Genomic DNA, 15,563 nt, shown 5'->3' with positions numbered 1-15,563 from the left:
AACCGGTAGTCTCAATGAATGAAGACTATCTTTAATCATTTGGATAGTCTCTGAATTCAATGTAGGTATATTTTTGTCTTTTGTGACTGTTAATTTTTCCATTTTACCAGAGGCAAAATATTTTCAATGATTTTTTTGAACAAAGTAACACTTGTATATAATACATGTCAAGGTCCATATGCAGAGACCAGACCAATTATAAATTAGTAAGTAGAATCTTGACGGTGGGATGTTATAAAAATCATGACTCCAATTTGTATGGAACTTTTAATAATCATTATCTTATTTAGCCTTTATAATCCTATGAGTTGGTAGAATTAGATAGTTTATGCTAATTATACATGTAAAGTAGAGCTACCAGATTCATTAAACCCTCCCATGTCATTTTGAAAATACATTTTTTTAGTGATTTAGAAATTGAAGTTATGAATGCCTCTGTGTTTTCACAAATGAATACTTTGAATAACTTAATTTCATTTTAACTTTTATAAAGTGTTGCTTTGCAAATAGACTGCACTTCATATTGGACGTGCACATGACGCCACACTTCCTTCAGAGGCATAGATATTGGTGAATGGACTGGGGAGAATTAGCCCTTCATTTTGCCTAGAAATTTTCAATATAAACTCTTAAAAAAAACTGCTGTATATGCATAATTGTGTGTACATATACCTTTGTTTATAGGGAAAAAAACCTGAAAAGATACATATGTTCAAATGTTAAAAGTGGTTATCTATGGAAGTGATGGTAAGTATATATTTCCCTGTTTTCTAACTTTACTGCAATGAACATGGATTTCTCTTTAAATTATTTTTAAAAGTGTAAATATATATAAACTTTACTGTCATAAAATTTTGATAATGTCTTAAATTGTCTCCTGAGCTAAATTCTTTACCATTCCTTAGCACCATAACTAGACATACATACTCGATCTCAATTCCACAATGAGTCAAGACAAATTCAGCAGTCATTAGGTGATGAAGGTCTCATTCAGATGAAGTAAATAATCTTTTCCTTCAATGCCAGTAGATAACCTATTTTATATAGACATATTATTTTTCAGAGGGTACTTAGCTAACTGTAGCTTGCTATAATTGTGCCCACTAATGATTAAAATCTCTGATAATTATTATGGTAAGGCTATAAGGACTTGCATCTCTGCAGTAAAATCTTTTATCAATACAACTTAAAATGTATGGTAAATTTATTCTGTGGTACTAAATAAACCAAGGATTATGGGTTTTGAGAATTACAGTGAATTCTACAGTTCTTACTAGAATTAGAGCTAGTAAGAGAGTTTAAAATATTAATATAATAGTCATTAAATTTTGTGAATATTCAGGTTTTTAGAATGTTTTTTACTCAATCTTCTGTTATCTTTTTTGTACCTAAATCAAACCACAAATAGTGGTTACTATTAATTTTAATAATAAATATGTTTAATCAAAGTACTTTGAAAATAAAAACTCTTATTATTCCTTAATGTTACTCTAATCTGTACAGGTCAATAAAGTACATTTTATAAATATGTATCTTCCCAGGAATTAAACTATGTCCTGTTTGCACCCCCAGGCAGAGACTAGTTTACTCTTCTCATCAGTAAGGCCAGGCCAGTTGTCTTAATTAATTTGCCAAGACATACTATGAAATTAGTAAGTGCCAATTATCCCCTTTCTATTAAAGACTGAGGGACAGAAAGCATTAGGCAGTTTGCCAGTAGACAAGTAGTAAACTTCATGGAAGAGCTCAAGTAGTCTCTAGGCCTGGGGAATTGACAATTTTTCTAGTTACTCTAGGAATCATTGGCATCATTTTGTTGTTATTGCCCTATCATATATAGACATGACAGAAATTCTGGAAAGAGTACATCCTCATAACTTTTTTTTTTCTTTTTTTTTGCTGCATTGGGTCTTCGTTGCTGTGCGTGGGCTTTCTCTAGTTGCAGCAAGCGGGGGCTGTGTTGCGGTGTGCGGGCTTCTCATTGTGGTGGCTTCTCTTATTGCGGAGCATGGGCTCTAGGCACGCAGGCTCAGTAGTTGTGGCACACGAACTCTAGACCGCAGGCTCAGTAGTTGTGGCGCACAGGCTTAGTTGCTCCGCGGCATGTGGGATCTTCCCGGACCAGGGCTCGAACCCGTGTCCCCTGCACTGGCAGGTGGATTCTTAACTACTGCGCCACCAGGAAAGTCCATCCTCATAACTTTTTAGCTCTATTTATCTGTCGGTTTCATTTACTTTTTTTTTTTAATAACCAAAATAGTTTATATTATAACTTAAAATTCTTTCATATGAAAAATAGCAATCTTTAACTAATGCTTTCTACTCTCCTAGGAAAAGGACATTAAAAACGCTGCACATTTAGACATTAATTGCATTCTTTATATTTAATTTCCACATTTCACATTTGCTACCTGTAATTTCACCAAGATCTATTTCACCTGGCCTTTATAAAATATTTCACTTTGAAATGATTATATAATCATTCATTTACATTTTAATATTCTTTCTAACAGATATTTTTCTGTCTTGCTCAGCAAAGTTCAATTTAAGGATAAACTATATAAATGATCTAATTCAATTTCAATTTCTTTACATGCTTCAATAATATAGTCATGCTAATTATGCTTTCCCTTTTGTTCTCTTATCATCTGAAGCCAGATTATAGTTTTATATACCAGGTTCTGCACTGGGTGCCAGATGCAAGGGAAGCCAGTAAATAACTTAATATCCAGAAAGATCCTAGCTTTGGTTGAAAAAGGAAGATGTCTTGTAAGTAGGACTGTTGTAAACTATACAGTAATTGTAAATCTCCATAATTATAAAGGGGCATTTTCTCTTCTTTCTTTAACCTGTCTTAAGTATTAGATATGATTAAAAGAAGAAGTGTTTCTCTCAATAAAAGAAAAAAATTACTTGTTTTTACAGTCAGTTTTGAGACAAAAGGAAAAACTCCACTGGGATAAAAATATGTCCACACAGGGCCTGCTATGTAAAATTTTCCAGACTCATAGGGACTTGAACCCCGTTTTTTAGTTATTTGATGAAATTGCGCATACTAGTTTATGAATAGTTCTGAATGTTCTTGTGTTCTTTTTCATATAAAATATTTTAAAAATCTGTCAGTTTTGGTTTCTCCATTAGTAGATGGACCTGTGGGAAAGTGGGACTTGCTTACAAAATGCATTGAAAGCAAGTACTTTCCCAGCCTTGAATAATTTATTTTCTCCTTCTTCCAGTCTCTTGTGGAACATATTCTATTGTGTCCACTGAACATTTAATATACATGGCTTTAAATTGCTATTTATCGTTTTGTTTATCCCTACATTGCAAGCTCCTGAAAGGCAGAGATTCACTCTCTTGCTTGTGATATTCCCAGTGCCTGTATCTTACATAGAATTAGTTTTTAACAAATTATTCATAAATTATTTATTCTGACAGTTTCTTTTACCCGTTACACAATTGGGGGAATAATTTTATCTAGCTACACTGACAGCTTGTATATATATGCCAGCTCTTTTACTCAGTTGCCTAGTTGTTTAAGTGAAACTGAAGCTGGAGACAAGTCAAGGAAGAGGACCAATGCAGCGAAGACACAGGAGTCTTGAAGGTGGCTGCAATTTCTTCATTAAATCTTGTCAGTGACATAAAGAGTTCTTCAAATAAAACTCATCGATGACAAATTGAGCAGTTAGTGATACTGCACATCTAATAATAGCAAATCATGCAATTTCAATTTGTTAACATGCTAAGCACCTTACATTATTTCTTTCTTTTACAAGAGAGTCTGAAGCTTAGAGAGTTTACAGATTTCCATGGAGTAATATAGTTCATAGTGGCTGGATTAATATTCTGTTTGAATCCAAAGCCAATGATTTTAACAACTTCCAAACAATAGTAACAACAAAAAATGAGAAACATAATTCACTGTATACCTGAGTTCACTGAGACATACACCATCTCATCTCATTGTTAGTCTCCCCAGCAATTCTCTGGCAAATACTTTCTCATTTTATGGATGAGGAAATTGATGCCCAATGAGAGATATCCATTTGGCATGTTGGTTTACATTTGTAGATAGATACAGATATAGATAGAAAAAGATATATTTTCGGAGTGGCATTCTAGTGACTGATGATTGAACTACTAAATTTTTAAGATTTAATTAGCAATAATTTAATTTCAGATGCATTTTATACAGTATTTCTTAATCCTCGAATTTTTTTTTTCCTTTTTGGTGGTTGCATATGGATTACTCTTAATGATTTATAGCAGTACTTTAGAGCAGTTTAGAAAGGTCCCAGCCTAGAAATGTCTGAAATATTTGTAAGGAGTAATGCAATTTTATTATCTAGAATCCTGCTAACATATATGATAAATGTTAGTAGAAAAAGATATATTTGCTTTCTTTTAAATTTTCATTTTGTAAAACAAAACATTCCTGTTAAGTTAGAAAATAACCAGGATTTCTGGTTTGGAGAAAACCATGTTTAAGTTAAGTAGCTTTATATGTTTTATATGTTAATTGTTCTAGCAGCATTCAGAAACCCTAGTGTTTATGAGTATGAGCTGTTATTTAGATTCCCATGGCCCTTCACAGCCCCAGGTCCTAGAAACAAACAAACAAGACTTTACATAATAAAAATTGAAATAGAAATTTAAAATATGACCTATAACATGAGGTATGAACTTGCTTGAACTGTGTTTGCTTCCTGCTATGAATTTTCAGAATGCCATTGCTAAATGTGGAAGTATTTCAGAGTCTAGTACGAAATAATTCCAGAGAGAATCAGTTCAGTGTCAAAAAGAAAAATGTAAAAGGAGAAAATTTACTCAATTTTAGAACCAGGAACTGTTAGACCTTAAAGAGACTTTAGAGATGATCTTAGCCTACCTCCCAACTAGGGAGGTGGAAACTGGCTTTATTATGAAGGAGAACGTCAAGAGCCATATTAGAGGGATCATAAGCTGAGGGAGAGTTTTCCAATTGAGCCCTTTTCTTTCCTTCATAGTGCCCTTATAATTGCTCACTCTGTTTTTAGTATAAGGCAAGAAAGTAGCAGTCTAGTGCCAGCTAGAGACAAGACAAGAGTATCAGGACAGTATGGGAGCCTGGCTTGGGAGACAGTATTGTATTAGCAATAGATTTAGGTATCTTATCTCTCTCAACTCTCTTCACTCTGTGGACCAGGCAACTGTTATAGAAGCAGGAAAGCCCCTAATAATAAAGATGCCTAGGGTGGAGATCCTAAGAGATTTGCTAGTGAACAGAGGCCCTGGAGAGGTGGGATTGGAGAGTAAAAGCAGGAAATGATTTTCACTCTCATTTTCTCAGGAGTTGCAGTTTGAAAGGACTTTCAGTTGTGATTTTTTTGTTGTCTTTTCTGATATATAATTCAAATTTCAAAGAACTGGGAGATGTTATTATAGCAAAATTTCCTATATTCTCACCTACTTGTTTATGTGAACAAAGTCTCTCTGTGCTTTATAGTCTCCCATGTTTACAAGAATGCATTGGGGAGGAGGAGACTAATGAGATAATTCCATCGGTCTCATTAAGAAATGAATTTCCAATAAACTTTAACTTTTTATGCTTAATATTTTGTCTAAGTCTATAATATATATAATGGTACATAAATAATTGCAATGCTAATTCAATCCAGAGGAAATTTAATAGCTAGAACCTTATATTCATGTGAATTTTTTAAAATTTAATGTATGTACATAGTTTTATTTGTGAAAGTTATTACAAAATGAGTAATGAAGGGGGTAGTGGAATGGAAATACAAATTTAAGGAGAAAAAAAGCAATTTAAAGTTTCTCAGAGCTAGCTTTTATATGGATGATAGTGTTAAATCATTTAAAATTATTGAATAATTGGAAAAAGTTGAAATAAAAGTCATTTAAAAATATCAGTATTTATGGTATTCTGGAAGCTACATCTGTTACAACTATTTAAACATGGGTACATGTGAGAAGGCAATAATTTCACCTTTCTTTTTAAAATATATGTATAGCTCCTTTTTAGCACTACTAAGAGCTACATGTGCACACTGATTAAGACCAGAACTCTACATTTTTGGAGAACAGGAGGGAGATGAAGAGAGAGAAAAATGCTTTTAAAATTACACAATGAAGCTTTTCCAAGGAGTGATGAAGAGTGCATGCTTATAAAATGATTTTAGAAGCAGACCAGCCAGAACGGTGAAAGGATCAGAATGCTGATATGGCAAAAGATAATGGAGTTGGTCCCTAGCCAGGCTGTAGCAACTGCCTTATTATATTTCAATATGTGCCATTAGCTGTATATCTTGATTCCTTCAACTTTCTGCCCAAACGAATGACTCTTATTTCTACAGTAACTAGAATAGAGTTGGCTGGTCTGCTGATACCACCACAGCCTTTACTAATCCACTGTATATTCGTAGAGTGGGATGGGAGGATGGTGGTGTTCCTTTGATTAAAAAAAAAAAAAGGTACCGACCTTGGAAAAATTTGTGACATGTTAGAATTGAAGTCAGTATAGAACCCACACGTGAGTGCATATGCCTGTAGCGCACTGTTCTTCTACACCTTACCCAAGTTGTAACAGAGGTCTTACTTATGCTTTGTAATTAGAGGAGTTTCATGCTTAGAAATGGGGAAATAGAGAATCAAGTGATGAAGGGAGATAGCAATAAAACTATGTAAGATGAATCTTTGCTGCAGATCTTGGCAAAATCCTAGGCTAAAGAATTAGAATCATCTAATGCAGAAAATGTACAAGGAGTCAATGGAGGGAAAAAGGAAAGAAACAAACACAGGAAGGATACTATCAGAGAAATTGTGCATGGGTGTGGGGGTGGGGGGAAGGTCTGAGGGGAGGAACAGGAAATAAAATAAGTTGTTTGCCTAAATCAGTGATTATCAGTGGGGCTCCAGAGTGTGCCTCTGAAGAGTATGCATGTATTTACATCAAAGTATATAAATGCTCTCTCTTCTTCACAGGATTCTGATATGACCAAATGATCTTAAACAATGCTTCCCCTGCCTACCTCACACATACAAAAATAAAGTAAAATAAATAACTACTTGATTTTGCATGTGGAAATATGCATCCATGTCAATGACGTGGAAGTCTAAACAATGTTATTTTCATCATACAGCAAACATGTAAAAATTTTAGATTTCCTAAGCATTATTTTAGGTAAGAAATTGTAGGGATTTTTACTGCTTTAAAAAAAAACAAAAACTTTTAGCTAGAATAATTTTCATACTACTCATTTAACTGAGTAAGAAGTAAAATATTAAGAAATATAGCAGCCATTTAAAATATGTAATCCCCAACATTTCTTAATGGGAAGTGGGTTCTGGTAGCTGGAATGCTTTCTACTTTATGCTGTGGTGGGTGTGTATAGGCATGTTTGAAAGAGGAAACTAGGATCGGCCAAACTGCTCATTCCGGCAAGGGGATAGCTGACATCTGATTGATAAAATAATAAATAATGAGGAAACTCAGGTTATTTCTTTGATAGTAGTTATAATCACTAACATTACTGAATACTTATGGTGTGTTGGGCACTATCTTAAAATTTTACACATGATAAATTATTTAATTGTCATAATAATAACCACATGTGTCTTATAATCACAGAAATGTCCCAAATTTTCCTCTTATTTTCTTTCTTATTTATTTCTTTTATCATTCAGCTGTTGATTAGCTCTCCCCTTGTCTGAGTGGGCAGTTGAGCCCAGTCCTAGCTCCCTCTTTTAAGTGGAGGCTTGACTGACCTAGAGCATGCACAGTGGCTCACTCATATGTCTGGCTCACCTGGGGCATTCTCCTGGAGCACCTTGGAGCTCTTCCACATGGCCTCTCGACAAGCACGGGCTTGTAAAGACATGGCAGCTAGGTTCTAAGATGGAGGTTTCAAGCCCAGAAAAGCAAAAGCCACAGATCTCTGAAAGCCCCTCTCTGAAGTTATAGCGTGTCAGTTTACCCAATTCTCTTGCCCCACATTTTGGCCAGAGCATCTCACAGATTGAGTGGGAGGAAAATAGACTCAACCTCTTGATGGGAAGAATGGGAAAATATTTGCAGCCATCTTTAATCCACCATAGATAATATGATAGCTTCCTATGTTGTTGTTATTGTTAAATTCTGTTTATGAGAGCTAACCACCTATTTTACTTCCAGTAACATAAACTGTTTCAAAAGTGTCTTGCCTATGATAGTTTTCTTAAAAACTGTCTGATAGTTGGATAAGATTTTGGTCCTGGAGGACGGAAAGGAAGGGGACTGAGTGCTCTTGTGCACAGAGTTTCACTTATGCATGACTCGACTTAGTCTCAGCCTTCAAGTAAATCACTCTAAGCAGTATGAGGTAGAGAAAAGTATCCCAGTACTTCCCAGAGTGCAAAAGTTTATATTTTGTGGGGAGACAGAGAGAGAGAGGATGGTATTGCTTATAAAATCATTTTATATATGTATATATATCTATATTTTTCATCTATATATCTGTTTCTGTTTAGTTTTATCATAGTAATACCTGCTCATATTTTTAAAAATCAAAAAGAACTACACGGCTAAAAAGAAAACAGAAGTCTCCTGCCCTTTCCTCCTCATTCTCAAATTTCTACTCCCCAAGACGAACTGCTTTCTATTGATTTAGTAACCCTCCCGGTTGCCTTATGAAATGTCATATTTATATTCTTATTTCTTGAAAAAAGAACCAAATGAAACTTCTAGATCTGAAAAATACAAAATCTGAAATGAAGCTTTCACTGAATGTGATTAACAGCAGATGAGACACTGCAAAGAAAAATCAGTAAACATATCAACTATTGGCAAATGAACCCATTCAAACTGAAGCCCAGAAAGAAAAAGGAAAAAATAAAACAAAATCACGCACGCGCGCACACACACACATACACAAATACACAAAAGAACAGAGCTTCGGTGACCTGATGGACATTATTAGGTGCTCTAACATAGATGAATTCCTGGGCGTAGATTGGGAAGAGAATCAGAGAAAATAGGTTTAAAGAAATAATGGCCAAAATTTGTTCAGATTTGATAAAACTATCAACGCAACAGAAAAAAGTAGCTCCAAGAATAAGCAGGATAAGCAGGCACAAAGCAATTCAAGCAAGATAAACACAAGAAGACCTCACTAGGGTATATGATAATGAAGTTGCTGAAAAGCAGTGATAAAAAAGGAAGTCTTAAAAGCAAACCAAAAAGAGAAAAAAAGAAAAAACATGTTCAATACAGGAACACAGGTAGGAATTGTCAGAAACAGTGCAAGCCAGGCAACAGTGGAATGATATCTTTAAAATGCTGAAAGAAAAAAAAAAAACCCATCAATATTACAAAGAGCAAAACCTATTCAACTTAAATAATGAAACATGTTCATATTGAAAGAGTCCTTTCCATTTACAGAGTCACAGAAACCAATGCTGGAAAGGACCTTTGAGCTTATTAGTCTGTAGTAATGGAAGTAGGTAGGAGTAAGGAGGAGATTAGACTGACTACCCCCAGAAATACACACAGGGCTTTTAGGTTTCTCACATACACCTGGAAGCTTTTTCACAGACACCCTCACCCTCCCCTCTCACTGTAGCATTACTAGGGCAGTGAGCCTCTGAGTGTAATGAGACTGAATAGGATCATCTCTGGTGTGTTGAGGCAGAAATAGATTGAAAACCACCGACAGTCCAAATCCTCACTTTATGCATATGATCATTAAAGCTTTGAGAAGATAAAATGACTTTTCCCAAATCATTTTTGACAGAGAAAATAGTAAACCTGAATCGCAGATCAGGTGCTTCTCTATTTCTTTTGGATATTTAAAAAATTGGGGGTCCTCTTGGAATTTGTCTATGACAGTGTATTTGCAATGAGAGGTGAATCTAAGGAGTTACAGAGCAAAGTTTGTGTTTATATATGTGTGGAGGGGGAGATACTTAGAGTTTTTATATCAGTGCAATTTTATATAAACTCTTAGTATATAAAGACTAGAGTTTTCTAAGCTATTAATTTACTAAGACATAACAATAATAGGGATGAATAAAATACCTTTCCAGTATTTCATCTCTCTCCTTCTTGACAAGTGAAGTTCCAGGTGTGGTAATACCTATTGTGTAGTGGCTCCCAAAAGAAGTTCAAGTCCAGAAATACAGAATACATAGGCAGTATATAAATATGCTTATTGTTGCATCATGTCAGTGGAGGAAAATACAGAAGGAACATTTGAGCTCAATAAATCTCTGCTAAAGAGAGCTTTACTTGCTACAACCTGTCTGCAGCAATCAGAGGAAGGAAGTCAGCAAGAAAGGGAAAGAATGCCAAGTTGCAAGTGCCAAATTGTCTCATCACTTGCAACTCAAGAGAAAGAGCAGATTCCTATAACTCAAAACAAGGTTCAAATTCAGCTGCTAAAATTGTAATAGTGTCCTAGATTTTAGAACCCTCTTTTCCCCTACCAATAAAGGTGATCTTTATCCAAATATCAGTACTGAAAACCACAGAGGCTAAGTGTTGAAAGGGTCTTGAATCATGTCAAACCGTCTACTTTTCAGATGAGGTAACATGGATCAAAGAACATTATTTGACTCCTGCTCCAGTGTTCTGTCCATTAGACTCTGTTATGGAGAATAATTCTAACCAAATCACTTGCAAATTCCAGGTAAATCATTCCCCACCAAAAGTGTGTGTCTTTGTGATTTGGTTATAGCTATTAAGTATTCTGAGGAACTAATTCTGAAGGATTTACAGGCATTATTTAGTTTTCTTTTGTAAACATTTTGACAAGTTTTTAATCTGATATTTTGATCCATTTGGGAGCTACCAAATGTTGCTTTTAAGAGTCTCATTTCTCACTCAAAAACAGTTTTAATAAGATAAAACAGGCATGACTCTGTGGGAGAGTATTTTGAAAACATAGGAGCCAAATCAGATGGAAGTCATACAGGTGTTAAGATGCCATTGATGGTAAGGTATATCATTACTTTATAGATTATTGAGAAAGAAAATGCAGCCAATTAAGTTACGATGTGCATTGATTCCAAGATACACACTCACTCATTTCTGTGATGTTAAAGGATGAAGAAATGTGCTCCTTAGAATCATTGAAATATTGAAGGTAGTTGGTTAGGAAAGGTGAGGACATTTCTGAAGAGGAGGAAGCAGAATGGCGGCAGGAGTGCAAAGTAGAGCCTGGGTTACAAAGCAGGTGAGCCTAGCTGAAGACTCCTCAGGGAGCAATGGGAGATAATTGCAAGCCAGCAGCACCTGGGGGCCGGGGAAGGGGGTGTTGTGAAAAGAGTTGTGAGGCCCTTGGTTCTGAGATTCTGGTTCTGTTCAGTAGTGAACAGAGGAATGTATCCGAAATTGAGTCTTAACAATTTAAATGGGAGAACAACCCTCAAAATCTTTGAAACTCTCCTAAGATTTAGAAGACAAGTTAAAAGATGGAATGCTAACCTAAAGCATTTGAACCTTAGTTTTTAGTCAATAGTGAGCCTCTGAAAAGGAGCGAAATAAAGTTAACCAGTGTTTTAAGAAGATGAATCTAACTAACGAGGGTGTGAATAATTATAATCTGCCAAAAATCTTGTCTTTTTTTTTTTTTTTCTCCCTCAGCAAGTACTCTCTCTGGAGAAATAGTAATGTGATGACTAGCTTTTTTCTTTCTTTCTGTTTTTTCCAAGTTGTGCTACTTCTTTGAGAAAAATCCAAGTCCTACGCATGATAGTAAAGAAGCTAGAAGTTATTTACATGAGACTTTAACCCACCCTCACCAGTAAACTAAAACACAACATTCAGTTACATCCTTCAAAAAAAAAAGATTCACTTTGGGCAGAGTACAGACTTGCCCATAGTCTTTGGTTTTGCTGTAGGCAAAATAAAGACACACCTCTTCCTGAAAACATAGACAACACAAATTACTGTGGCCAACTTCTTACCTGCTCATCACCTAATACTACTAATGTAAACACCTGCCCTTTTCAAGCACCAGGCCTCCCGCGGTGTAGTACTCTGGGATAACCTCTCATTCTGCACTGTCTTCTTTGACATTTCTTCTTCCTACACAATTCTCTCATCTCTAACTGTATTTTTTTACCTCCGTCATATCACTATGAACAAGAAATGGTCTTCCTATTTGTTTGCTTTGCTAAATTCCTACTTTTTCTAAGAATCAGATCTCCTGATCACCCCCAGCAGAGATTTGGGGTTCTTCTATACATAAAGCAGTCTTCCCTCCCTCCCTTCCTTCCTTCCTTTCTTTTTAAACATACTTTGGTTCTTTCATTGTATTGTATACTCCTTGAAAGCACAGACCATATCTCTTCAGATTTATATCCCAAAAGCTTAGCATAGTGCCTCGTACATAACAGATGGTCACTAACTGTTCGTTGAATTGATTGATTGGTTAGATCATGGTGATTTATATCATCTGCTAGCTATAAAGTTTGTATTTACCATGCACAGTATTGGCTTAATAATATATATCACTAGCCTCAGAATCAGAATCTAATATGAAACTTAAGAAACACAGCTACTTTGAAGACACGGAATCCGGAAATAGTGCTCTAGAAAGAGTGTGGAGATCATCTAGGAAGGACAGATGGCTTCCAGCAAGAGTAACTAAGAGATAATAATTATGCTAATTCTTGGGGGAAAGGATGATATTTCAGGAAGCAGAGGAGAGGAGTAGGTAGACATTCCATATAGACCTGACACTATAGATAAGGGACATAGACATGAAAACAAGGAATGTATTTGGAGAACGATGAATATTCTTATTTGCATGGTTCAGAATTATAAGTACAAGATCAGTGGCTGATACAGCTATGCAAGTAAGCTGAAATCACATCTAGGGGGAGTTCAGACTTCAGTAGACTATGGAGAGAGATAATTTCTGAGTAGAAGAAAGAAACTGTCACGAGATTTTAGGAAGATTAATCCATGCTCAGCCTGGATTAGAAGAGGCAGAAACTACAGAGTGGGGTGAAGCGTTTATAGTAGTTCTTTAGGACAGGAATTTAAGACAAGCCACTAAACTAAATCAAAAGAAGGATATATGTGAATGACATTGTAATGTATAAAGAAAAAAAAGTGTCTCACTCTCTTGCATGTTGGTCAGCTTACATTTGGATCACCACATTTTATGAGAAACACTGGTGAGCCAAGGTAAATCCAAAGAAGAGTAATCAGGATTTGGATGGAAGGGAGGGACAAGGGTCTGCAAACTGTGAGTTCCTGATTAATCAGGAGGAAAAAAAGACTCTGAAGGAGAGGTGTGATAGGCAACTTCAGTTAATTCAAAGGACTGTCATCTAGAAGAAGCGACAGCATCCTTATTGTGTTACTCCAGGGGGACAAGCAGAAATACTAGGCTGTTTCCAGAAGAGCGTGACCTAGATGTAGAAACCATGTCACACAGGAAGAATAATTGAAGTATTTTAAGAGGCTTAATTTATGATAAAGGAGATTTGGAAGGGACTGAGCTCTGTCTTCAAATACATGAAAAGTTGGCCACGTGGAAATGGGATTTGTAAGCAGATTAACTCCATACATCAGAACTATTTGTAAGTTATAGATAAGCAGCTTTCTCTTTAATATAAGAAGCTGACTATCTATTGTAGCAGGGCATCCAGCAGAAATATTATAAAAAGTATGTTAGAATTGGCAAATGGTTTTAAAAGGACCAGTTAACAGAGACCATTGGATTTATTTTATCAGTATGTATCTCTATTATCATAAAGAAAGAAAAATCCATGGACCCACCAATGTCTTAGAATTTAACATCCATATTATTTACTTATTGTTATTGAATGAGTATTTCAGAATTTATAGCTCTAAGATAAACAGAAAGTACAAAGTCATATAAGGAAGTTTAGGTACCCACATATCAATAACAAAATCTCTTTCTTAAACTGCATGCCAAATAAGGAGGTATGGCATAGTATAAAGAGCATGGGTTGACATCAGGCATACCTGAATTTTAAGCCAACTCTGCCACTTACTAGCTATTTTAACTTTAGCATATTACTTGGTCTCTCTGGGTCATGGTTTAAACAGGGATATAATTACTCTCTTCCAGGGTTATTACACAGATTAATAATAATGCTTATTCAGTACATAGAAAAGAACCTAGAACATATTTGATATTAAAAAATAGTAACAATTGATGTTATTATCTAAAAAAGTTTTAGGTAAGCATACTTCATAGACACAAAATGGTAAAAAATGAAAAGAACATGGGCTTTGGAGTCAGACTGACCTCACTTTGAAGCCTAGCTCAGTCACTTCATTAGCAGTACATCCATAGCAACCTGTTTAACCAATATGAACTCAGGTTCTTTATCTGTAAAATGAGAACAGTACTTATCTACTCTCCAGTTCAGAATATTAAATTAGAACAGTACTTATCTACTCTCCAGTTCAGAATATTTAAGAATATTAAATATTAAATTAAATTTTCATTATTTCTATGTTTAGCAGAGTATGGTATATAGTAAAAACTATGTGTTAATATCATTTCCTCAAATGTATGAACAGGGAGTATCCCACTCATGACCTGTTAATAGTATTTTACTCACTTACATGGACTGGAAGTCCTGGCTGGGCTTCATAGGCCCTGAGGGAAGAAAGAGCTGTTCCTGTTTGCCAGTGCCAGCTCCTAGGACTGATTTATCTAATGGACTGCCCTCTATTATGCAACCCTGGAAAGGAAATGTCTAAGTTTGTCTCTTCTAAATGAAGAGAGGACAGAGACTCAAAAACTTACTTTATTTTATACCAAAGTAAAGAGTTTGTTACTAACATCTGGGCACACTTGTAATTCCTCCTCTCTTAAACCTTATCTAATACTTCTATAGCTTTACCTTTTCCAGAAATGCATGGTGACCAGAGGAGAGATTTGAAGTCACCACTTTACCTGGTTTTTTACCCTCTCATCTTCAGCCATATGTCATAGTTAACTTATACTGACTCTTCCTTATTACTGAGCTAATTCACTGTCTTCTTTCTTTCTGCAGATTTACTGTGGTGTTCTTATTTAGAAAGCCACTCCCTTCGGACTCATATAATTCTGAGCCACACTTGAAGAGTCATCCTAAGTTCTGCCTCTTCTCTGTGGCCTCTAGTGATCTTCCTAGCCCACAATATTTTTCCTACCTTGATCTCTCTCAGCCCCAATTTGGACTTCACATTTTGACACTTATTTTCTATTTTGAGTTCTCTAATCATTTCATATGTGTCATTTATTTTCCCCAATAGAAATTTAAGCCCTTGACGGGTAGAAAACTATATTATTGTATTTCTACTATGTCCCCCGTGGTGCCTAGCAAAAAATGTAGTTATGTATGGTAAATATTTGATTAAGATTTATTGAATTACTTAGTTTTAGATATTTTTTGAGGTCTCTGCCAACACTTAATTACTTTGTTCAGTTAATTTGCCTTTGAAAATTTTCTTAGCATTTCTGATTTATTTTCATAATTGGAAACACTTTGAGGTTTCATGACTAGGAATCACTTAATGTAGAAAACAGACTAAGTGTTCTAATCCCTAGTCCAAT

General features: G+C 35.3%; 1 protein-coding gene across 2 annotated transcripts in view; it reads left to right on the top strand.

Annotated features, from left to right (window-relative positions):
• AFG2A (AAA ATPase AFG2A) overlaps nt 1–15,563 on the top strand; it is a 334,297-nt gene that overhangs the window by 173,089 nt on the left and 145,645 nt on the right. The window contains exon 15 of one of the 2 annotated variants that reach the window (XM_022596442.3): nt 1–15,563. This exon is cut by the window's left edge and continues 23,225 nt beyond it; it is cut by the window's right edge and continues 41,298 nt beyond it. The exons of the other annotated variant lie outside the window; for it this stretch is intronic. The gene's annotated coding sequence lies outside the window, so the exon portion shown is untranslated. 2 annotated transcript variants of the gene reach the window in all.

This window comes from Delphinapterus leucas, chromosome 5, assembly GCF_059928025.1.
Source record: "Delphinapterus leucas isolate spDelLeu-1000000601 "Yukka" chromosome 5, BTC_Dleu_Yukka2, whole genome shotgun sequence".
NCBI lineage: Eukaryota > Metazoa > Chordata > Mammalia > Artiodactyla > Monodontidae > Delphinapterus > Delphinapterus leucas.
Note: the sequence above shows the minus strand (reverse complement) of the source record. Positions and strands in the feature narration are given on the sequence as shown.